Source organism: Propithecus coquereli, unplaced genomic scaffold, assembly GCF_000956105.1.
Source record: "Propithecus coquereli isolate 6110/MARCELLA unplaced genomic scaffold, Pcoq_1.0 Scaffold19, whole genome shotgun sequence".
Taxonomy (NCBI): Eukaryota; Metazoa; Chordata; class Mammalia; order Primates; family Indriidae; genus Propithecus; species Propithecus coquereli.
Genome location: NW_012143856.1, coordinates 11,767,156 through 11,792,614, shown reverse-complemented (window position 1 = coordinate 11,792,614; position 25,459 = coordinate 11,767,156).

Below are 25,459 nucleotides of genomic sequence, written 5' to 3'. Positions count from 1 at the left end.
AAACTGCACAAAAAGTAACCTACTCTTTATACACAGTGGCCTATTGTTTACACTTCACCACATTTGCTTTACCATTTGCTCCCTCTCTTGCTTTCTCTCCTTTCTCCCTCTCTTCACACAAACAATTTTTTTTTTATCAAAACCACTTGAGTGGTACCCCCATAATATCCTGAATTAAAAAAAAGTAAAAAAAAACCCACTTGAAAACAAATTACTTAAATCATGACCTTTCTTCCTAAAAATTTTATTGTGTAGTTCTTAAGAATAGAGATATTCTATTCTTTAATCGCTATATTATAGATACCAACTCCAATAAATTTAACATTGACACAATGCTTTTATGCAATTGACTATGTATTTTGTATTATAATTTAGTCAGTTGAATTAATAATGTCCTTCATAGCATTTCACTCCTCTATGTTACAGGATCCAGTTTAGGATTAAATATTGCATTTAGTTGTCACATTAGCTGTCTTTAATCTAGATCATTTCCACAGCTATTCTTTGTCTTTTATGAAACAATATTTTGAATGGCCACCAAGTCACTCAGTCTGCAACAGGGAACATTTGGTTGCTACTGCCTCTGGAGAATAATTGCCTTTCCTCTCCACCTTTCAAATCTTAACTAAGTTTCTCCAATTGGCTAACACTAAACAGGTACCACACAATAGAGAACATTCTGGAAAACACTGTTTCTGGCTTCTCCTCTGTAATACAGTGACCATGAGAGGAAGTGGTGATGGTGCTGGTTTGGCAACAAACTATTCACTAAGTCATGTTGAACAACTACACACACAATCTACTCTATGTATGTGTGTGCATACATATTTCAACTAATAGAGGAAGGAAATAGGAAGTTAACAATTAGAGTATTTTATCTGTTTCACACCTGTTGTAAATAAAGTGAAGCGAAGCATTGGAAAAATATTTTTCAATTTTGAGCATTGATTTAAATATAGTTGAAAACAAATTTATAATACCAGGGCTAATGTCATTGCAAAGGAAAGGTATACCAACTAAATTTGGGAAAAAGTCCAGAAGTATTCTTTGTGCTATGTACAAAAAATAATTTAAACTTTAAATAAGAAACAACTTAAACTGTCTTGATAGCAAATAAATTCTTTGGAACAATTCAAAGATTATACTAAATATTTTCTAGATCTTCCCAAGGTGGCCTATCTTAATTAAATACACATCAGATTTGATCTTATAACCATTTGAACACAAGATGGGAATGTTAACCATGATATTAAAGTAAATAAATTTAAAATAGACCAAGCATGTGATGTATTTGATGATTTATTCAAATCAGAGTATCCTCAAACAAAAAATGACTTTTTCTTTGTCAGAAAATGAAATTAATTTTGAATTAATTGTATTCATCATTATCTGGTATAAATTTTTGCTTAAATTTACAAAGGTTACCAAAATCTTACAAAAATTACCAAAAAAATAAAATATTTTTTTAATTTTAGTAAAAACACAGTTTTTTTTAAAACAATGGAAATTACTTATAAACTATGTAATAGTAGTGATATCCTGATACAAGAAAATTAGACAAAAACTTTGTATGACTAAGAAGGAGAGTCATGCAAAATAATAGCAAAACTAATTTCTGTAGAAGTCATTTTAGATCAAGGAATAATCTCAGTTGAAAATAAAATTGAACAAATTAAGCAACATATTGCTGTTTCCTGTTTTCTTGATTATATCTCAACAATAAAAAAAATCTGAAAGTAGAAGAACTTAAGAAACACTGTAAGAATCTAGATATTTCTTTAAGAGACATTGGAAATCATGACACAAGTGGTAATGTCATATGGTAAAACGATACTTGTTTTAGTTCATTTTGGCTACTATAAAAAATATCAAAAACTAGGTACCTTATAAAGAACAGAAATTAATTTTTCTCAGTTATCAAGTCTGAGAAGTCTAAGATTAAAGAACTAGCAGATTTTGATGTCTGGTGAGGGCCCATTTTCAGGTTTATAGATGGAGCCTTCCTGCTGTATCCTCACATGGTACGTGGGCGAGTTCTCTGGGGTCTCTTTTAAAAAGGCACTAATCACATTCTCCAGAGTTCTACCTTTATAACCTAATCACCTCGCAAAGGGTCCATCTCCTAATACCTTGGAGGTTGGATTTCAGTGTATGAATTTAGGGAGAACATGAACATTCAAACCACAGCAAAACTCTTTTGAAATATTTCTGTGACAATGATAATTTATCATATGTAATTCTTCTGCAATTTTGAATATGAGATGCAAAATTCATCATTTATTTTTAAATATGTGTGGCTTTAATAATTTTATTGACCATTACAGTTTCTATTTCCTCAGCAGAATGACATCTCCCCAAATTGAAGACGATTTAAAATCTACATGCATTTAAGAAAGATTGTGTAATTAGGCAGTTGTGTCCGTACAAGGTAAACTATGTAAAATATTTATTATAATACGATGAATAGCTTTGCTAAAGAAAAGGCACACAATTTTATTTAAAAATATGCAACAATTTGTGAATCACTTATATCTTTATTTCATTACTTATCTGATCACCATAGTCCCACCCCAATATGCACAGTAATAATAGAATTCAGTTGCCTATATTTTGCTAAATTTCAGTTGTGTGAAAACCACAAGTCTACATATTTTTAATTTTGTCATTATGAACTTCAAAGTAGGAGAACAGATCAAACTTTATTTAACAAGTTAGCTTGATTTATAATTTTCAAACATTACAATGTATGGTAGTAAGTTTTTACTTGCATTTTTGTCTTGAGCTTCTAAATATTAGGAAGGGTCTGCAAGGTGTCATTTCAAATCTCTTAAAAAGAGAATCCTTTCTTTAATCTTACCAGTCACACCCTGGCTTGGAGCCTTTATGCTTGCTGTTCCCTCTGCCTGAATGCTGTTCTCCAAGTGATGTGAATGTGCCACTCCCTCATGTTTGGGGGGATCCTGTCCATTGTCCTCTCTCCCGCTAAGTCAGGGTTTCTCAGCTTTTGTATACTTGGGGCCAGGGCTCTACTGTGCATTGTAGAATATTTGGCAGCATTCTTGATTTCTACCTACAAGGTATCAGCAGCACTTTCCCAGTTGTGACAATCAAAAATGTCTGCAGACATTGACAAATATCACCTGGAGGGAAAAATTGCCCTAATTGAGAATCATTGCCATATTGCAAAACTTACTGCATTACTGCATTATTACCCTCTAAGCTTTAGTCCTTGTTTTTTTTTTTTAACATAACTATTTATTTATTATTTGTTTATTGTCTGATCATCACTCTCCATTCCACTAATAGGCTTGATGAAGATAGGGACTTTATCTTATATATTGCTGTATCTCCAGTGTCTAGAATAGTGCTACGTACACAATAGGTGCTCACTGGTGAATGAGTGAACAGTAGAGGATACCACAGAAATGTTTTCACCACTCCAAATAGTCAAAATGACACAAACAGCTTCCAAAAGTCATTTCACTTAAAGCTTTTTTCTATTAAAAGCCCAAATTCCCAGGATGAGGGCAATAGTTAGCTGAAGGCATCCTTTTTCATGTATTTATATATAAGGTTACACTGTGCATTTTAAAATATTGATTGGGAAATGTAATCATTGAATGATTAATGAACATAGCATATAGTAGCAATAAATCATTTTATTTGCAAAATAAAATATAAAGTGTACCAGGAAAATAATGGAGCTTAAACATTTTTAAAATTAATTTTTTCGTGAGTAATTAAACTACAGAAGTCATGGATGCTTCCCTACTTAAGGTTCATGGTTCACATCACTAGGGCCATGTTCCAGAGCAGAAATAATCCACTGGACACAACTAATATTTATTGCTTGTGGTTGGTGTATGTTTTTAGATCTATTATTCGATATTACAAATTTTTACCCCGTAACTCCATCTCTCTGGCTCCTGAAGTCATTTGAATTGAGCCTTGACTTAGAGGTTTCATGAAGAAAGCACAATTACTATGTAAATCTTCCTCAAGCTGGGAAGGTGATCTTTTTTCACTAGCTTTTAGGTTTAAAAGAGACCTGCAAGGGGCAGTGATGAGGGAAGAGGCCACTTACTCAGGCAGCCAGATTGGACAAATCATCCAGGCAGTAAACATGATAATTCAGGAATAATATCACAACCCAGGTTAGCTTTACAACTGCCCACATATATTAGTAAAACGTCGACTGATTTAAAAAAAAAATAGTTAAGAAATATAACAACCATATCTAGGTAAGCACAGACTTTGGAACAAACAATACAGGAACTCCTAACTTCTAATTGTTACTCTTAGGCATTTGTGTTCGTCATATCTCAGAACACCAAGACAATAAACTTCTATTTGTCTTTCTTCAAAAACAGAATGGTTTAATGCTATGATGCATTTGATGGCACTAAAATTAATAACTATCAAGTGTGATGTATTATTAAAGTAATTTATAATGCTCAATACAATACTTCTAGTGTGATGAGTTATTTTCCCAATGATGGTTCTACCATAACAGATCAACTAATAGACATTAGGAAGTTCACAGAGTAGAGTACCTCAGAGTTGCACGATTTTTATTACAGAGAATTATATTTGGGCAAGTATTTTTGTATTCTTTTTTACATTCCATTTGTTTAATGCACAAAGCACTATTGTATGCTAATATTGTTATCTAATCCTGGGTCTTTAACAAAATATGAATGAATAAAAGATTAAGAATGACTCTTTGCAAATCTGAAATACAGAATTCTTGGGCACCCCTAACACTGGGTGACAGACTTTAAGTTGATCCCAATGATCTCTACCTCCTGGTATTTAACCCTTGTACAACCTCCTCTATTGTTTCTAACTAACAGAAAATAGCAAAGATGATGAGATGTCACTTCCATGACTATGTTATGTTATGTGGTCAAGGGCATGGATATCATTCCTGCAATTACCTTACCTTATATAACACTCTGTCTTACTAGCAAACTCACTCTAGGGTGTCTCTCTTCCTTGGGGCTTTGAACAAACAAGCTTTCATGAATACTATAGTTGCAAAGAAATGAATTCTGCCAACAACCTTAGGGAGCTTGGAAGGAAATTCTTTTCTAGTTGGACCTTGGATAGGACTGCAGTCCCAACCGACACATTGGTTACAGCTTTGTGAGAACCTGAAGAAAAAATCTAACTAAGCCATACCTCAATGGTGAGATAAGAAATACATGTTGTTTTAAGTCACTAAGTTTATGGTAAATTGTTATTCAGTGATACAAAACTAACAAATTATGCTAGATGGGACTTTTCCTAAAGTTCTGATATGAAGTTACCTATATGGAATTTCTCTTTCTCTTAGAGGGTGTTAATAGAGCTTTATAGTCTATCAGGTTTTGGTGGTGGGCAGTACAGTACATACTTGAAATCTCAACAGTTCAAGAAACATTTACAAACTAAATGTTAGACATGTTATTATATGCTAGGACAATGCATATAAATAAGATATATTTCCAGTTTTCAAGGAGATTATAGCATGGAGGAGAAGAAAAACACAGAAACAGATTATTTCAATATATATGTGTTATTATCATAGATTATAAAAAATGGGTCAAGGAGAGGTAGTACAGATATAGATGGCTTCTTTGGGTAAATGGTTTTGAAATGGGAGTTGCCATCGAGGGTAAGTCAGACTTATCAAACTTCTCTGCACACTAGGAAACTGATTAATAGTGATTGCAACGACAACAACTAAATACTAACTTATTTATCCTTTGCTGGGTACCAGACATTGTTCTACATGCATTATTTAATCTTCACAACAATCCAATGATATTAGCATCATTTCATAGATGGGGATATTGAAAGTTAAGGAACAGCTCATTACTGACAAGGATAAGATTCATTCCTGAATTCTATATCTATGTTCACCTGTTACAATATGCTCTCATTTGAGAAAAAGTCTTCTGACCTTCTTTTTCCCCACCTTCTAAATTGCATGTTACCTGCATTTCCTTCTATTCCCATGGTTACCTGATCTTACATCTTTAAAGCACCAATTATGCTCTTTGTCAATTATTTCATATCTCATTTATCACACCTGAATAGAACATAAATTGTTTAACAGCTGAAATTATCCAAATCATCTTTTGGTCATAATAGTGCTCAATAAATGATGAATGTGTGTTTAAAGTATCTATAGGCAAAAAGAATTCTCAGCTTACTTGTTATTGTCCATGAAGATGACTTCTGAGAAAGCAAGGCTCCATATTTCTGGAAGTGTGATTCGTTCTTATTTATAATAATTTTAGTAAAACAAACAAGCAGATAAATAAGCAAATGAAGCATAGATAGATAGATAGATAACTATGTCTAAGAGAGATGTCAAAGGATGCTTCCAGGAAGCATCTACTGATGGTGAGCATTACTTAGCATTTACTTTATGCCAGGCACTATACTGAATTCTTGACATGATTTTTTCATTTAATCTTAACTAAACTCTATTAAGGAGATACTCAATTTTTTTTTCTGAGACAGAGTACCACTCTGTCACCCTGGCTAGAGTGCAGTGGTGTCATCATAGTTCACTGCAATCTCAAATTCCCAGCTCAAACGATCCTCCTGCCTCAGCCTCCTGAGCAGCTGGGACTGTAGGTGCACACCACCATGCTCGGCTAATTTTTCTATTTTTTGTAGAGATGGGGTCTCACTCTTGCTCAGGCTGGTGTCAAACTCCTGATCTCAAGCAATCTTCCCACCTTGGCCTCCCAAAGTGCTAGGATTACAGGCGTGAGCCACCACACCAGGACTCGATATACATATGAGGAAAGTGAAGATTGCAGAAGTTCACAAATTTCCTCAAACACAGAGCATGTGAGTGGGATTTTAATCCAGATAGTCAGTTTAATGTTCAGGTTTGTGCCATTAACTACTGCACATACTGTGTAGTCTAAATTTTGCCTTCTTGTTTTTTGTTTCTGTAAATTGTTATGAGTTAATAATATTTTAATAGGAGTGCTCTGAGGACTTTTCTGGACCAATTACATAGGGCAAAATTACAGAGGTTCAGCAAGAAAATAGGTAGACCTTACTGACTATAGTGGATTGAATGGCGACCTCCCAAAATCATGTTCACTCCTTAACCCCTGAAAACTGTGAATGTGACTTTATTTGGAAAAAAGTCTTTGCAGATGTAGTTAGATTAAGGATCTTAAGATGAGACCATTTTGAATTACCTGGATGGGCCCTAAGTTCAAAGACAAGTGAGCTTATAAAAGACAGAAGGGAAGAAGACACAGTTACATAGAAGAGAAAGCCATGTGAAGAGGGAGGCAGAGATTGGATGATGGTAGCCATAAGAAATGTCTAGAGCTACCAGAAATTGGAAGAAGCCAGGAAGATATTCCCTAGAGCCTTTGGAGGTAGCAGAATCCTGCTGACATTTTAATTTTTAATTTCAGACTTCTGGCCTCCAGAATGATGAGACAATGAATTTATGTTGTTTTAAGTCACTAAATTTTTGGTAATTTTTTTATGGCAATCCTTGGAAGCTAATACATTGACAATCCTTGCTTCTCATAAAGAACTCATATAAGTATTACCTTCCCTAGCATATTTTAGACAAACCTGCCCTTAAGTGGTCATTGAACCATATAAAATGTAATATACATATTCATATACAATATTTTTTTCTAAGAAAAGTCCATACACACCCAATTCTTAACAGGGCCCCTGAGCTAAATCTAAACCACCAATATTGAATCAGAAAATGTACAACAAAGAATGTCCAGAAGACAAATGTTGACAAGAAATGATTTTCTTTGGGCCTAGCCCTGGAGAATTCTTCTATGCTTCTTGGAAATAAGTAGCAATGGTCAAATGCCTGATGCCATAGATAACACAGAAAGAATCCTAACCCTAGACAAAATATCTCCCCCAAAAGGTAACCTAGATTATATATATTTATTTTTGTATATGAATATGTTTTGAAAACAGACTTAAATATTGTATACTTCATATTAAAAATTAGAGAGATAACATGGTATCAAAGATAAATAAGGGCTTTGGTTCTGAATGGTTCTAGATTCACTTTTAGTTCAAGCACCTGCTGCCAATGAAACCATAAAGAAACTTATCAACGTCTTTGGAAATTTTGCTCCTCATTTACAAAATAGGAATTGCACTTTATAAGCTTTTGTGATGACTAGAAATAATGTATAAAAAATTGAAATGCAAACAAAAAGACACTTCTTAATACAACAATATTAATAGTCAAAAATAGACATAATCATTCTGCTTAGGTCTAAAAACACTCCAATTAGCCAACTCAGAAATCCATTAATATAGGTTTATAAGAATATTTATTAATGCCTCTTGAAAATAGCAATGAGATTCTTTCTAAGTCAGTCACTATTATAGGGAAAGCAACCTTCAGTGTCAAACATAACTTCTAAATCATAAAGTACCACTGGAGTTTGCTTCTGGAATTTTGCCACTAATTGCTGATACAACACATCACATTCCAGCTACTGTGCAGATAGTGTCATTCAGTTGATGATCCTACTCCAAGCTTCTTAATGACAACTCTCATTTTAAGACTGTGATGAAGAAATCAGTGATGGCTGATTTAGGAAGTTCTTTTCAAAGTCCACCCCTTATCTTGTAAAACTCAATTTACAAAATTCAGTTGGTCCTTTTGATCACTTTCACTAATCCAGTTTGAGAGCTTAAAGTCTCCCCAAGTGGCCCTTAATTAATGGCCAGTATGAATGCGCAAGCACACACTCGGACTGTATTTGGAAGTTAACAAAGCATCTGTATCTTGGAATTTGATAATGACCTTCCTTCAGTGGACAACTTAGTGAGACAGGGCATATGGGAGCCATTTGAAAACTTTAAATAAACCTGAGAGGTGTATCCATTGACCTCACTGACTCCTATTCCTTAACTTTTACTTTACTGTCTCCTCTTCTCTGGAATATTCAGGATGAGGGAGAGGAAGGCCCACTGCAAAAGTATAAAAAAGAACAGAATGTCAATCCACACTTCTACAATTCCTAAAGTGTTGCCATTTTATATTTTTAGAAAAGCTGATTAGCTTATTGAAGACCAGGGATTTTTTTTTTCTTTTAGAAAATATCTCCCAAATAGAGTATCTTCCCAAAGTCTTTTAAATCGATAATACAATTTTGTATATTTTTAAGCCACTGAGATATAAATAGGAGCTTTCTCTAATCTAATTTATCTGTCGCTTCTTCTTTGTACAGTCTAATGGCCATATCATACATTCATTATAGCACATCTTAACCAAAGCAATCAGAGCACTACTTCATTCTGATTTTGTCAAATGAATTAGTGAAAGAAAATACATGGTGAATTAATCACAAATATCTAGATAATCTGTCATCAGAGAGTTTCAATAGAACTGGTAAACTTAAAAGAAGGATTAAAATACCTTAATAATAAGTGCCTTTCCATTGCTATTTGTAATCTAATATCCATTCTCCTTGAGGACTTAAGGACTGTGATGTTCATCAAGGAGCCACTAGCCACATATGTCTATTTAAATTTAAATTAATTAAAAGCAAATAAAATTTAAAATTTAGTTCTTCAGGTGCACAAGCCACATTTCAAGTGTTCGACAGCCACGTGTAACTAATGGCTTCCATATTGGACTGCGTAGATATCGAACATTGCAGAAAGTTCTACAGGACAGAACTACTTCAGACGGAAATTTGAGCCCTCTTCCATTGTGCTTCATTGTTTATGTTAGAAAATGAGAGGCAGCAACATTTTCTGATGTAAGATCAAATTATTTCAACTTCTCCTTGATGTTTAAAACAGTTCTTTCAAATGTATTTTTTTAAATTGTACATTGCAGAAGTGATCCCTGAAATTATAGCTTCAATGGTCTTGAAGAAATCATAATTGTTTCCTAGCAGTAGTGTGTAAAATAATATTAAACCATTCACAGTGATTAAAATACCCTTGACAAATTTATGTGAAACAATTCAGAGGTAATTGCTGTATATACCCCTTATAATATAATGCTCTTTCATATTTACATATATATACATGTTCTTTTGGCAATGTCTTTAACCAATTTGAAATGAAAGGACCATAAGGCTCTCTTTCTTGGAAAAAAAAAAAGAAACCACAAAACAAATCCTCCTTTATCTTTTACCATTGTCACCAAAAATAAATAAATGATACAAATGGTTCTTTTACTGGTTTTAAAAGTAGAGCTAGAAATTATGTGAAGTTGGGACTATTGAATTATTCATGTGTTCTGATTGAATGGGATCATTATCTCTGGCCTCACAAGCTAATAAATACTGTCTAATGCCTGGATACTATTTTGATGTAATAGTGTCAGGAAAAAGAAAAAACAACTGACTTCTTTGCAAGCTTGAGCTTAAATTAGGGAGGAACTCCCTGATGAGTTCATTACAAAAAGTGTGTGTATGTATGTGCGAGTATGTGTGTCTGTGTGTCTATACACAAATATGAAACATCTTAGACAATTCCTCTAGTCAGTCTTCTCCCAATCTTTCTGAAGGCATTTTAACTTAAACATACAACTAAAGAGTTTCAGAATGGCTCCGTTGTCTGGTGCTTGCTGCAATTTTTCTTTCCTTTCTCTAGTCTCATCTTTCAAAGAGTGTGTAAAAGAATTTCAGAAAATGCAGATTGAGGTTCAGTAAATGATTGTACTATCTAATCGCTTGCCAGTGAGCAGTCAAATAATCTTAAATTATAGGCCAGTAGGTTTATTTCCCCCAGATTTATTTCAGTGAATGAATTTGCCTGTGTTTAATATCACCATAAACCAGAAGGAGTGTAGAGAGCCTGAATTAAGGTTGTGCTCTTACAAGCAATCACAGAAAGATGTGTATTTGTAGAAGATCTGAATGCATGGAGATAAATATATTTGACAGTTGGTTTCAGAGAAAGTAAAATTAGAAGTGGACTGTGTTACAAAATACCTTTATAGGCTAATAGTTATAGAAATGTAGCAGAATCTGTTAACATCAAAGAAAAATATCATTATTGACTCTGCTGATTTCTTTAACAAAATACACATTGCTTTTTCTTCCTTTAGAATGAACACCACTCTTTTATTCACAAGTGATGTAAAGTCTATCAAAAGTATAAGAACATCCAACAAAGAGTCTGTTAGCAATTCAGTAGTTTGCAAAATTTACACAACACCAAAAGTCTTTCCTCAAAGACAGCTGGCTTGTCTTACACAGAATGCATAGGTTTTCCAAACCACTTTTTTCATCATCTAACACGAGTTAATAAATCATGCAATTTAATTAAGGTTTTTAACAGGAATTAAAGTGTGTGAACTATCTAGTCGAACAGTGTGAATACTATTTCAATAGCATTGTTCCCGCAGAGCTGTCTGCCTTTTTCTGTCTCATCTTGGAAGTGATGGAGAGCAAGTGAATTTTTTAAAAAAGTAAACATCCTTTATTAGCTAGTATAGCTAATCCATGGCTGAGCTTTTATTGTATTTTTCTACAAAATGGCCATGGGATTTTATTCTCACATCAAAGAAGACAAATATGAATTCGGAGCTCAAAGAAAAATGTCAGAGGTGGGTAAACTATTATATTCTATTCATGACTATTATTATTTCTGCCTTTGTCTTTTAGAAATAGAAAGTGCTCCCTGCGATGGGTGAAAATAAGGCACTTTATGCCTTTGCCTCCTGGAAGATACAAACTGCCAATTCTTCTCTGTGCTTCCCACCTGTCAGTGTGCTAGGTGCAGACCTGACAGTCCACCCGTGCTCTAATTCCTTAAGGCCGGCATGGTTGGCAGGAAACTCACAATGAGCCTGTCCCCAAACAGGGCCTTTGGCACTAGACTTCCCCTGTTCACTTGCACTGTGACAGGTTGCACACAAGACAGATACATGGATCAAAGGCAGTGCCTGTGGATACACCCAGCGGTATTCAAGGACCATTACTAGTGTTCTCAATAATTTGCTATTAGTATTGTATGAAAAATGAAGAGTACACTATTCAGTGATAAAAACATATTTTATAAAGAAAATATACACAATATATATTTTGGATGTTGGATTCAAAAGGAGTCACACAGAGCTCTAGAAGAGCATGGAAGAAAGGAAGCAACAGTATGAGTTGGGAAACTTCCAGATATCTTTCATACAGATGTTTTTGCTCAACTATAAAAGTATGACGGACAGAAATGAAAAAACTTAGGTTCAAAGAAAAGCAAGAAAGGATGTAGCTCTGTCCTGACTCTTGTCATATTCCTATATAATTTCACAATATTCATTGTTCTTCTCTTACAGCATAGAAATTTGGTGAACTGTTTATAATTAGAATTCCAACCTTATGTAGAAATTTCTACCATGAGACCCTGGATCACTCACTTTCTTAGAGTAGCTCATGTTCTATTAGTATTTCCTCTCTCCCTCACACATCTGTGAAGATATGCCTTTGTCTGTCAGCTCACTGCTGGATTCTCAGAAAACAATTATGGAAATGGATATGTACGCATATTTAAAACGTGTACATGTATAACCCATATTAAAATTCTAGAAGCATGTATAAACTAAGAAACATGTCCTAACTCAGTGATGTATGGGTTTACCCCATGTCACTGGAAAGACTTGGAGGCTTATTCTCGTTTACCAAAAGCTCTCTCTTTGGTATTTTAACCTCAGATCTTTGAACTCCATAATGTGCTACATGTGCTGCCATTTACAGAATCCATGTTTCCCAGTTTATTACATGATGTTTTCTCAACTGAACATTCCACTTCCTCTCCCTTCAGGACCCAGAGCATCCTCATCTAGGTACGCCTTTCTTCAACCATCCGATGCCATTTGCTGTCACATAATGACCTAAATCTAAAGAATGAGGGAGAAAACAGGGCTTTCCATAGCACTCCCAATTTTTTCTCTCACTCTCGTTTGCCCCCTGCTATTAACCAACTGCCTAACTTTCCTTTTTCTTCATTAATATGATCTCAAAAGGGAATTAATTAAATCAATTTTGGTATAAGCATAAAATAGAATGCAACGAATAAAATGATGCCATAGATGAATATTAATATGGAAATATGTTATGACTTAAAGGAAGAACCCAAATTACAAAATTTGTTCAGTTTAAATCTACCTTTTAGTTGAAACATATATGCATCTGTTTATAAAACAGTATAAAAAGACATACATGCACAGAATGGATATATGTGTATATGTATATGTTATGTATTTGCGTGTGTATATATATATATATATGCATTGCTAAACAATGGGATTGTGGTTGTATTTTAGTTTAATCTTCTTGTTTGTCTGTATTACTAATTTTATAGTAGTTTGAAGATATAAATGAGACACTTGTGAGTGCTGGTGAATGCATTCAACTTGATGGGAAAACCCAGACTCTACTGTCATTCTTAACAATCTGTATAAATTTTGCAAAGTTTCATACCATCTCAAGTAATGTTTCATCATATGCAAATGAAAGGATTGGACTAGAGATTGAGAATGTCCCTTCAACTTTGAATTTCTATAGCTATTAAATATTACACATGACATTTGAATTCTCCAAATATGTAGACCTTAATATGTGAAGGAAATAGTACTTCTCTTAGGTAATAAGGCCACTAATGTACATGCATTAAAAACCGTCTTATTATTATGAAACCCCAAATTAATAATAATAGCAAACACCACTTAGACTTACTATGTTCCAGATACTGCTCAACATTATTTCCATGAATTAACTTTTTAAATTCCAAAAGCAAGCCTATGAATTATGTTATAATTATTTTCACTGTTTTGCAAGTAAAGACATCCCCTTCTGAGATTGGTTGGTATTATTATCCCCATTTTTTCAAGAAGAAAAAAAATGATAAACCGTAGCCAAAGTAAAAGGTGGGAATTCCTCCTTCCAATAGGTTGAGTTTACACAAAACATTCATTAAGGTCAGGAATTCTAAAGATTTGTTTTTCTTCATATCCATATACAGTAATTAGAATATAATTAAATGAAAATGGTGTGACAATCCTCTAGCCCTAAAATTATCTGATTATTTAGGATATTTAAAAAACGCAGTGGAAGGAAGGATCTATGTAGTAGGTTCAGGACTGAGAGAGGAAGCTGGTGGTAATGCACTTTTCACTTCAACTACCTCCTATCTTTACTGCAATTCTTAGAGTGGCCACTAGATGTCAGGCATAAAGTCTAGGTGTGGCAATAAAGGTGACTCTTTACAGCCAATTTTAAAAAGGGAACATATCTATTGAGTTATTTATTTTTGATACCAATGACAGCTCCCTGCTATACTCCAAATTTTGCCTTATGACCAATGACACTACAAGATGGAATGTCATGTGTAACCCACGCACTACCAGATCTTCAAGTTGAGCAGTAAAGGACAGGTCTTTATATGGCCCATATATAGTGTGTGTTTTACTGGAAGTTCTCAAGAGATGTTTGTCATTTTCTTGAAGTGCTTCTTTGTGGATTTTGGGTCGCTTCTTGAGTAATTCCTTTCTATTCTGAATTTGTATAATTTTGATGGTCTAATTGGGTTAACCTATGGCAAGCACATAGAGGTTCTCTAAGAGTTTGTTAATGGAGATGCTTATGTTGATCATGTTCATTGTCTATATACGTGCATAACAGATCCAAAACAGCAATGGTCATCTCGTCCTTAGTTCCCTCTCTTTCAGAAAGAGAAAAAAGTAGACACATCTCTTCCTACCATTTGGCTTTGAAAGTAGAAGGGTAATTAGCTGCCTTCAGCTCTTCCAAAGAGAAACATATGTCAATATCCTAACAAAAAAACTTCTAAAATGAGAAGCTATCTTTCCATTAAAATTCATGTCAAAATTACAGCTCAGGTCATATGATCTATCTCAGGTCAAGACTCAGAGATAAAGAAAAATTCACCGAAGTAGGACATGCTCTCAGGGTAGAGCCAATACTTAAGTTTTTAGTCAGCGTTTGTAATCAGAATGTATGTGATAGGAAATGTATAGCGGTGTAGATAGACAGTATGTTAACATCACAAAGCTCTGCCACAGGTATCTGAGGATCAATTATGAGGCTTGGAGTTGGAAGACTAGACTTCAGCCTCCAGGAGAACTTGCAGGAGCAAGTTGGTTAGGGAGAAATAGGACCAAGAAAGCAATGAGGCTGGGGTCAGTAACAAGAAATGGGTGTGTACACAGTCAACTAAACAACAGTTCGGTTTCTAGAATCAAGAATATAGTCAGTGCAAGAGATCAGCTAGCAAGCCAGAGAAAAAGGTTTGACTGGCTATTGAGCCATCAACTTCTTAACCCAAACCATGCAGATTCCATCTAGAAAGGAATATGATTAATCCCACAGCTTAGGACAGGGCATGTCTATAGCAAATGACCTGTAAGTGTGAACATTGGAACGAGTGGAGTTAGAAAACCATATATTCTTAAAATTTACCAACAACCCTCTCATTTGCTAGATTTGATGGTTAATTTAATAACAGCAAAAAGCATGACTCCTTGAATTCAAGTAAAGGCAGTTGAATAGGTAAAAATGTTTTAAAATATTTTACTTTAGTCTAAAGTTATAATAGCTTCTTTTAAATCAAATTTCTTGTGCTTCTAATCTCTTAGGAATATCACGATTATATAGTCAGAAACAAATTTCATGTTAATGTTACTACAGCTCTGACATTCTCAGGTATCTTTACAAGGTATCTTGTACTCACTGAGCATAATGAAGAGGGACAAACAATCATGTATAAATGATAAACGTGGCCTCCAGTATGCAAAATTGGAGCCACATAATCTTCCCTCCACTGTTTCCTATTGAGAGGCAAAGTAATATATCAGAATTGGATTGAAATAGGTTTGCATGTTGGATTTATCACTTGCTGGAAGTGTGATTACTGAGAATTTATCTTTGAGATCCAATTCTCTCAAGTGTAAAATGGGAATAATTGTATTTAACATGAAGGATTATTGTGAAGGTCAGAGGATACCCAGGCACAAGGGTGGTACTCAATAAATTATTATGATTATTTGAATGTGTCATTGATTTTAATCCACCGATTCATGTATCCCTGACCATTAGTATCCATGCAGTATACTCATGTGTATTGCTAAATCGAGGGATTATAGTAGGGGATTTTAATGAGCCCAAATTAGTTCTTATAAACTTCTGTTTCCTAATCCATAGGATGGGTTTATAGGAGATGCCACAAAAAGTTGAAAAGGAATATTTTTAAAACCAGCTGGATAAGAAAGAATGAAATAGTGGCTTTTACAGCAACTTGAATGGAACTGGAGGCCAAGTGAAGTAAACCAGGAACAGAAAAATAAATGCTGCATATTCTCACATATAAGTGGGAGCTAAACTACGGCTATACAAGGGCACACAGCCTGGTATAATGCTGCAGTCTCCAACCCGTGAGTGCAGCCTGGAACCAATCCACAGCCTGTTAGAAACCTGGCTGTGCATCACCGCCTGAGCTCTGCACCCCGTCCCCCAATTCCCATCCATGGAAAAATTGTCTCCCATGAAACCAATCCCTGGTGCCAAAAAGGTTGGGGACTGCTGGTATAATGGACATTGGAGCCTCAAAAGGGGGAAGGGTGGGAAGGGGTGAGGGATGAAAAATTACCTATGGGGTATGAAGTACACTATTTGGGTGATAGGTACACCAAAAGCCCAGATTTCCACCACTATACAATATATGCATATAATGGAATTCAACTTGTACCCCCTGAACCTATTAAAACAAACAAACAAATAAAAACTTTAAAAAAAACAAAAGCTGACATTCAATTTTCCCACCAGATATTATCAATTCCCTAAAATGAACCATTCAAAACCCACTGAAGGCTCCAATAGATCCAGCAGGTTGCTGGGAACAATGCCAGTCACAAGTTAAGGACCTCTCTTGACACCACAGGCTGAAATTGAAGAAACTAATGTGATGCCCATTGGTTTCCTCTTTGCCTCAAGACTGCTCATGTTGAATGAAACAAACCCACTAGTTACTGAGCAATTATGCATGTAAAGTAGATGGAAAGCACCTCAAAATGAAGAGTGCTGACTCTGTGGGATATTGAAAGCCATCCTGGAATATGAATCAGGCTAAATTCCAAACAGTTACTCTACGGGCAAATTAACGACAGTGACGTGGAATTGATTCCTTATCCTACTTTTGAGCCTTAATCAATATGCATAAGGAAAGCCAGGATGTTTTGCTCTTTTCTATTCTATTTCCTACATTATTAGTAAAGGATAAATCAGGATAATATTGTGAGACTAGGTTCCGTAAGGTAGTACCGTCAACAGACTATTGTGAAAGTCCAATTAACTCACAATGTGTTTGATCATTTATTTAGCAGAATCTTTCAGAAACTTCTGGACATGGTCTGATGAAGCTCAAAATAGCTCAAAATTAATTAAACTCTGAGAATGGTGTTATTGTATACCATCACACCATCACCCGCAACACAACGCACACACACACACATACACGCGCGCTCCCCATTTGCGCACATCACAAACTTCTTCAAAAACTCCCAAATCATTTTTGATTCATCTGGGAAAAACTCAGAGTTTCATGGTTGACATAAAATATCTAAATTTTAAAACTCATCACCCATGTGGAAAATGAAGTCAGAAAAGACATTTTGCTAAAAGATTCCACAGACAGGTCATTTTACATTTCTTTTATTCATCACTAGGTGACTATTTCAATCCCTATAGCTAATATTTCAAAATGTCTCACTCTCTTCAGGTTCTCAGCCACCACCCCAGATCAATCATGCTTCTAAAGGACCTAAACTTCTTTCAGCACTGAAATCACTCAAAGTAATTCCTTCTTCTTCCCTTTTCTTGGCCTTAAAACATCTCTGTAGCTACATTCTTTTTGAAAATGAAACGATATTTCTCCATAAGCCTACTACCATAACCTAAGATGATTCCATCTTCTTCTGTCTGGCTCTTCTCCATCAACTTTCCTACACAGACTAGATAACTGATAGTGCTACCTACAGTAGACCTGGTGTGGCTCAGGAGGGAATTTGAACAATTTGATTTCTGACACCTGTACTTGCTTCAGCAGGACATACACTAAAATTGATTTCTGACGCCCACTTTCTCCTCTACTTCCAAAAATGCACTTCCTCCCATGTTCCTTTTCTCAATTAATGGAACTATCACATCCACATATTTCTCAGGTAAGAATCCCCAAATCACCAGAATATCTCTGACTCGTTTGGTATTTACTATACACCAGATACTTTTTCAAGGCATTTTACATGTATTGCTCATTTAATTTTTTCAACAACCCTATTGGGTACTATTAATACATATATTTTACAGATTAAAAAAATGAGGCACAGAGAAGTTAGATAACTTTCCCAAAGTCAAAGGTAAGTCAATCTGAAGACTTTGCTTACAATTGCTATAGCCACTTAATATGTGACTCTCTTCCTTCATCACTCTAGTTGACTACAAGCTCATGCTTGTTCTGTCTCTGCATATCTGTCTTTTTGTCTGCATTCCCATAGACTCAGATTAGCACTTCATTTTTAATAGACACCTAACTGATTTCTTTGCCTCTAGTTTTATAGTTTCTCTTCCTTCTGGCCCATTTCCAAAAAGCATTGCTCTGATTATATCCCTGTATGTCTCAATAATATCTAACTGCCTTTTTTTTTTTTTTTTTTACTTCTGAATTAACATAACTCTTCAGCCTGGCATTCAATGTTCTTTGCATTATTACCTCTGTATATCTTTTTTGGCTCATCTCCCAAACCAGAGTATTCACTTTTCCTGTGAGTTTTCAATCATATATTCTTATTTCCCCTTAGCATTGGCCTCATACCAACTGCACAGAAAATACAGTGCTCTAAACTGTGCAGAATATACTGTGATTTTCCTAAATCAAAGCCCATTAGAGGATGGAGATTTCAAATCTAGCCTCAAGCAGATTTCCAGGCAGATCTGGAGATGGCTAATTATCCTTCCCTTTGCCTGTGGCACCTCACATTCAGAATACTGCTGACCAAAGCACAGGCCAGGCAGATCAACAGGTGTGTGTCTTTCCCTTCTTTCTGTCAGCTCCCAATTCCCAGGGGATAAGAGCCTGAATTCCACTCTGATTTCTCCTGTCCTTCTCTGATTCAACACTGATAACACCCAATTTAACCCTCAATTCTTCTATTATCTCTTCTTTATGCTCCTCCCCCATAGTCTCTCCTCACTTCCTCTGATATGAATCTCTTTGGACCTCTAGTGTGTCACTCAAACCTGGAATAAACCTTTTGTCTTCTTGTGCAAAAGTGTATCAGGGAATTCTAGCTTTACCCTGCTTTTACTTAGGTTCCACTGGTTCCCTCTCCCCTGACTCTGCCTTCCCTTCGCTTTTGATGGGCCAGCCAGGTAATTGGTCATGCCAATAATCTGCTAGGGATAAGTGATGACAACTCTTACGTTACCTCAAATACGAATATTCTCTGAACCACCTTATCTATGTAAACCTCATGGTACTCTACTCATATTGCAAGGCCCATCTCATTTACCACCTTTATAGGGAAATCCTCAATTAAGACCACTTAACAAATCCCATTTTTTGAGAATTTACCTGTGTGCCAGGCACTGTGCTGTGTACCTTTTGGGCATTGCACACTTAATCTTTACAAAGAGAAGATTGTCATTATTAGGCCTACTTTTTTTAGATATGGAAATTAAGATCTGAAGAAGTTGAGTGGCATGATCAGGGTCATACCGAGTTGGGATCAAAGTCAGGACCACCTGACTTTTAACTCCTATACAGTAATTTACAGAATGTTCTGCAGTTATCCTTGTATGCTATAGTTATCTTACCCCTTTCATTATATTGGGAACTCCATAAAGGCAGATGCCTTACCTTCCTCTGTTTTATATCTACCTGAAGCAGCTAATACAGTATCTTGAACATAGTAGAAACTCGACACATATTTTTGAATTGAATAATTAACAATAAATCATTTGAAAATTGTAAGGTCAATATTTATACTCACAAGACTTTTCTGACTTTATTCTTTCCATGTACGTAAAGAGAATAACCTGCACTCTCTCCCTGTCTCTCCCTCTCTCTCTCTTTCTTTCTCTCTCAGTCACTGGATTTAGAAATTGGATGTATTTGACAGTTGAAATGAGATGCACCAAGTCAGCGGTTGAGCTCCTGCATTTTTATGTCACTGATAGCATTTAGCCAACTCAATTGGAACTCTATTTTTCTTTATTCTTTGTAAAACTATTGAGCAGAGGCAACAGAAAATGGGAATAAAATAGAGAATAAATAGTCCAAATTCTCTTTACGTAACTTAGAATTTGTGAAGATTCAGGTGGAGATAAAAATCTAGGTTTACAGTTTCTTTTTTCTTCTCAGTAGAAGGGAAAAAAAAGGCAAGGATGAGTGTTTTAACTGAGCAAATGAACAGCACAAGCCACATTGAACAGGAATGGTTATCTGACTACTAAAGAGAACACAATGAATTCAAGTACTTTGAGAACATCTTTCCAAACACAAGTGGCTAGTTAAAATTTAAAGAGAGCCTTGAGTTGTTATAACTGATAATCTGCTTTTCCAATTATAAATGATTTTCACCTGCTTATTAAGGTGGGGATTCTATACAGTTCTTGTATTCAATATAGTTCAATTAAATAAGTATTTATTGAGTGTCCATGTTGTGCCAGATTGGGACACTGTGTTCAGTGCTTAGTTCAATCACCTATATGTTCTGGACAAAAATAAAACTGTGCTTCTTCCAAAGATTCTGTAATTCAGATATTCATACTAATTGTGACTGGATTTCACTTTGGTGAATTTAAATTGATGACATTTTGTTTTGTAGATTCGAGGAAGTAAAGTTAAGGAACTCGTGCAGACCAATGACAGAAACAAATAGACCACGAAGGTTTCAGACTGGGAGAGCAGCGTCCCCTTCCTCATTTGCCTTGTGGCCTCTGTGGAAGTATTAGCTTGTTAGCACATTGTTTGATTTTATGAAAAGACACATCGCACCCCAGTGCTGCAGTAAACTCGACCTGAGAATCAATAAAAAACAATTCAATTGTTAAAGTGGCATCATGCCAAAATCCACTTATTTCATAATATATTAAATATTGAGCTTAAACTTACTGAAATCCCTATGAGATGCTACCTATTAAAACAAGAGGATTTAATAGGTAGAGCTGTCAGAGAAACCTAAAGAAAAAAAAACCCTTAAGTATTCAGTTGCATGTGTATTTCATTGATTTCAAAGGAATACATTTTAGATATGTCTTCACTATATCTATTCACATAACTTGGACCTTTGAGATTAAAATAAAAATAAACATATAAGTGGTTAACTGTTTTCCAGGAAAATAACTAATGCCTGATAATTTACTCTTCAAAGCTCAGAATGCTGAAAGTATACACAAACAGAATTTTGTAAAATCACTATCGTTGTCAGGTCTCTTCTAGACCATTGTGTGTAATTGCTATTGAAATGTGAAAACGCCTCTTTTTCTCCTCTCATGTAGCACATGATCACGCATTCAGTCTTTCACAAGTTTGCTGCAAATGATGCCAGTGAAAGCATCCAATGAGACCTTCAGACACTAGTGTATTAGCTATTATCTGTTACACTTTTGGACCAAAATAACAAATAATATGCCTGGAGGTGCTGCCATTTGTGACTGCCAGTTTCCCTGCATGGCATATGCCTAGAGAGTCTCAGATTAGAGGTGATTGCACAAAACCGTGATTGTGAGATGACTTAGCAGAACCCGTGATGATGTTCTAATGGCCTCCTGCGGGGGGAACAGGAGTAATTGTTTGTCAGGGGAGGGAACACATATGTAAGAAAGCATCTTCTGCAAACCAAGCGGCCATGAGAAAAGGGAAAGTAAGAAACGTAATGCAGAGAGCCACTGGCAGTGGAGAAAGTGCACAGGTTCAGTCAAATAAAGTAGTAGCTACAAAAGGCAGGAATGGGGTTATGAAAGACCTGTTAAGCAAGATTGAAGTTGTATGCTTTGGAAAACAATAGAAATAAGTATTTAAAAATGAAAGGCTGCCTTCTGAGGTGGCCAGTTTCTTCTGGCAACCTTGAATAATAATGAAGATGTGAAGCAGTGAAATGCTAGGGAAGGAATTAGAGTACCAAAGTGGGAGAAAGCTTGCATAATCTTACATTCTCGAGGAGTGTTTTCACAGCTCAGGCATTTCTTTCAACAGGAGACCTTTTAATGTTCTATTTTTTATCCAACATTTTCCCTTGTTCATTGCTTACCATAGTGATCTAAAACAAACCAGTGTTTTTAAAATTGTACTTTTAAAATCAAGGCAAAGCTATTGAATTTACACGGATTAGAAACATCAATGTCATATCGTACAATTAAAGGATACTCATAGCCCTGTTTGCTGCTGCATTAAGCATCCTCCATTTGATCAGAAACAAGTGAGGGCAAGTAAGCTAATTAATGCTGCAAAATTCTAATTCCCTCTACCTTTTATCCCATTCCTAAATTATGATTTTGTCTAATTTCTGAGGAACTGAAATGCTCATGCCAGTAGAGTCTGTCATTATTAAAATATAAATCAACGCATAAAAGAATATTGGCCTATGGGAAACACTGTAAAAAAATGTAATGCCCTCTGCAAACAGCTGTGCTCCTGATACAGCAGTTTTTTGTTTGCTTTCCACACAAGCTACCATATTGTATCTATTTTAGTATTTCTAACACATCTGAAGATGTTTCCAACAACATAAATTTTAAAACACGAAATTTTATGACAATGTTACTGTAATTAAAATAAGATAAATTCTAGAAAATAAAATCCCCCACCGTCCACCTCTCAAACCTACAAATACAATCTGCTGGATGCGAATTTTAGTTCAAAGGTTAGAATAGTGTTAAGGAATTTTTATATCACCCGGAGGCCCATGAAACCTGAGAGATGCCGTGTGTGTGAAAGTCTACATGAAGAAAATTGCTTCTTGTTTCTGTTACTTGGAAGGTTTTCAACCATCAACAGTCATTTTAAATAAGTGGTATCACTTATTAATTAATTATGAAATGCAGCTGCATTCCATGAGGGTAAGTGTGATGGAAGGTGAAGTGAAGGAGGAATCAGACCCATGCTAATGTCATTTAAGAAAGCATACTAAGATTTAAGGTAGCCAATGAGGCTACCCCAGGATGTGGGAACTGTAATACTAAAAAAAAGAAGGTTCCAGGCAAATGAGGACAAGCTGACCACCTATGAATGTAATTCCACATATGAGCCCGTGTAATATAGATCTCATCAAAATGTAAGATGAACTTTCATTGACTTATAATTTCTCACACTTTGGACTCTCTGGTTCAATAGCTTGCCTGTAACTAAAATTTCTTGTTCATTTGCTTATATCTACTCTAATTCCCATACATTGCCTGACAGTGTTGTTGGCCTATTTATATACATCCATTGATCCCATTAGAACTAATTCAATATCCATACCCCAAATTTCAAAATGCCTTCTTCTATTGCTTGTGTGTGTGTGTGTATGTGTAGGTGTGTGTGTATTAAAGCCACCAGAAAGAATCATCTTTTTTTTTTTTTAATATTTTTTGAAATAGGGTCTCACTCTGTCACCCAGGCTGCAGCACAGTGATGTGATCATAGTTCCCACTATAACCTCAAATTCCTGGGCTCAAGCAATCCTCCTGTCTCAGCCTCCCGAGTAGCTGGGACTATAGGTGCATGCCACCATGCCTGGCTATATTTGGTTTTTTTTGTTGTTTTTTTTTTAATTTTTTGTAGAGAAGGGGGTCTCAAACTCCCAGCCCCAAGCAATTCTCCAGCCTTGGCCTCCTAAACTGCCTGGATTACAGGTGTGAGTCAGCATGCCAGGCCAGAAAGAATCATTCTTTTGTAATACTGAATACCATGTTGTTTTGAGTGCAGTTTTGATCTGGAGTCCGAGAGAAAAGAAATTTATCCTTGTCATAATGGATTATTACAAGAAAGCTATTACCTTCAAAACCAAACATATTGATGATCACTGGTAATGCATGTATCATAAACAACTAAATGGTATTTAGTCTCAATTTATCTTACTTAAATCCCAATTAAGACAAATTATAACACACATTTGAATTTGTAACACCATCACCACCAACTAAAGTAATGCTCTCTTTCTTCCATCACTATTTACCAACTTTTCTTTGATTATGATGTATTATAAAGCAAAATGAGAGTGCTCTCAAATGAGAGCATGATCTGAGTCTACTAATGTGGTTTTTCTAACACTCCTAGTAAGTTGTACCATTACCTCTGTAAGGATAGTTTTGAAATAGATACACACATAAAATAACAGACATGTTTTAGTCCCTGTCGATGGCTAGATTTAAGCACAAATCAACGTCTGAGCCTGAAGGGTGAACCCAATCTATTCATAGACAGAATCCGCACATCCTCACAGTTTCAAACGACTTCGGCACACACTTGAGACAACAGTGTTAGTAAAGACTCATATAAGGACTTGAAGAATCCATGAGAATAGGAATAAAACATAAAACTCATTCTTGGTAGAAGCACATAAACACACACACTTTCACAAAATAACTTCAATACATTTCCAAATATCATAAATAGGAAAGCATGTAACCCACTTTTTTCCACAAGTTCAAAGCATTCCAATACTCTTTCAGAACTAGCAACAGATGCTTTCTTATAAGCCAAGTATTTCATCCCTACTTTTGGCTGCTCTTAATCTAGATCAAGATCTTAACTTGGTATTATACTAGCAACATGGATGGATCACTTGTGACAGATCCACTGGCCCCAGTTCCCATTAGCTGAAAACTTTGCTACCAGTTTAATCTCAATAAAATACTGTTTTCATCATGTCCCTCCACAGACCAAAATCTTCAGTGACACTCCACTCCACATGGAATGAAGCCCAGACTCCTTGGGCTCATAGTCGACCTGATCCCAAACTGCTTTCATTATTTTGTTCTTTAAAATAATTTCCTCGTTGTGAAAGCATATTACTACATTGCAGGAATTCTGAAAAATAAACCTTTCTCTGATGAATTCTCATAGCCTTGATAGCTCCCTTGTCTCAATAGCACTTAAATGGTCCTAAATTGGACTTGATATGTAAGTGTTCTGGATGCGCGTGCTTTTGTCTCTTTGCCTGTTTTCAGTTGCTGTAGATGGATAGGTGCATAGTAAATGCTCAAAAACAAATGCTCATACATTTGTCTCCCACTGCTACGTAATATATATATATATATATATATATCAATGTCATATCGTACAATTAAAGGATACTCATAGCCCTGTTTGCTGCTGCATTAAGCATCCTCCATTTGATCAGAAATAAGTGAGGGCAAGTAAGCTAATTAATGCTGCAAAATTCTAATTCCCTCTACCTTTTATCCCATTCCTAAATTATGATTTTGTCTAATTTCTGAGG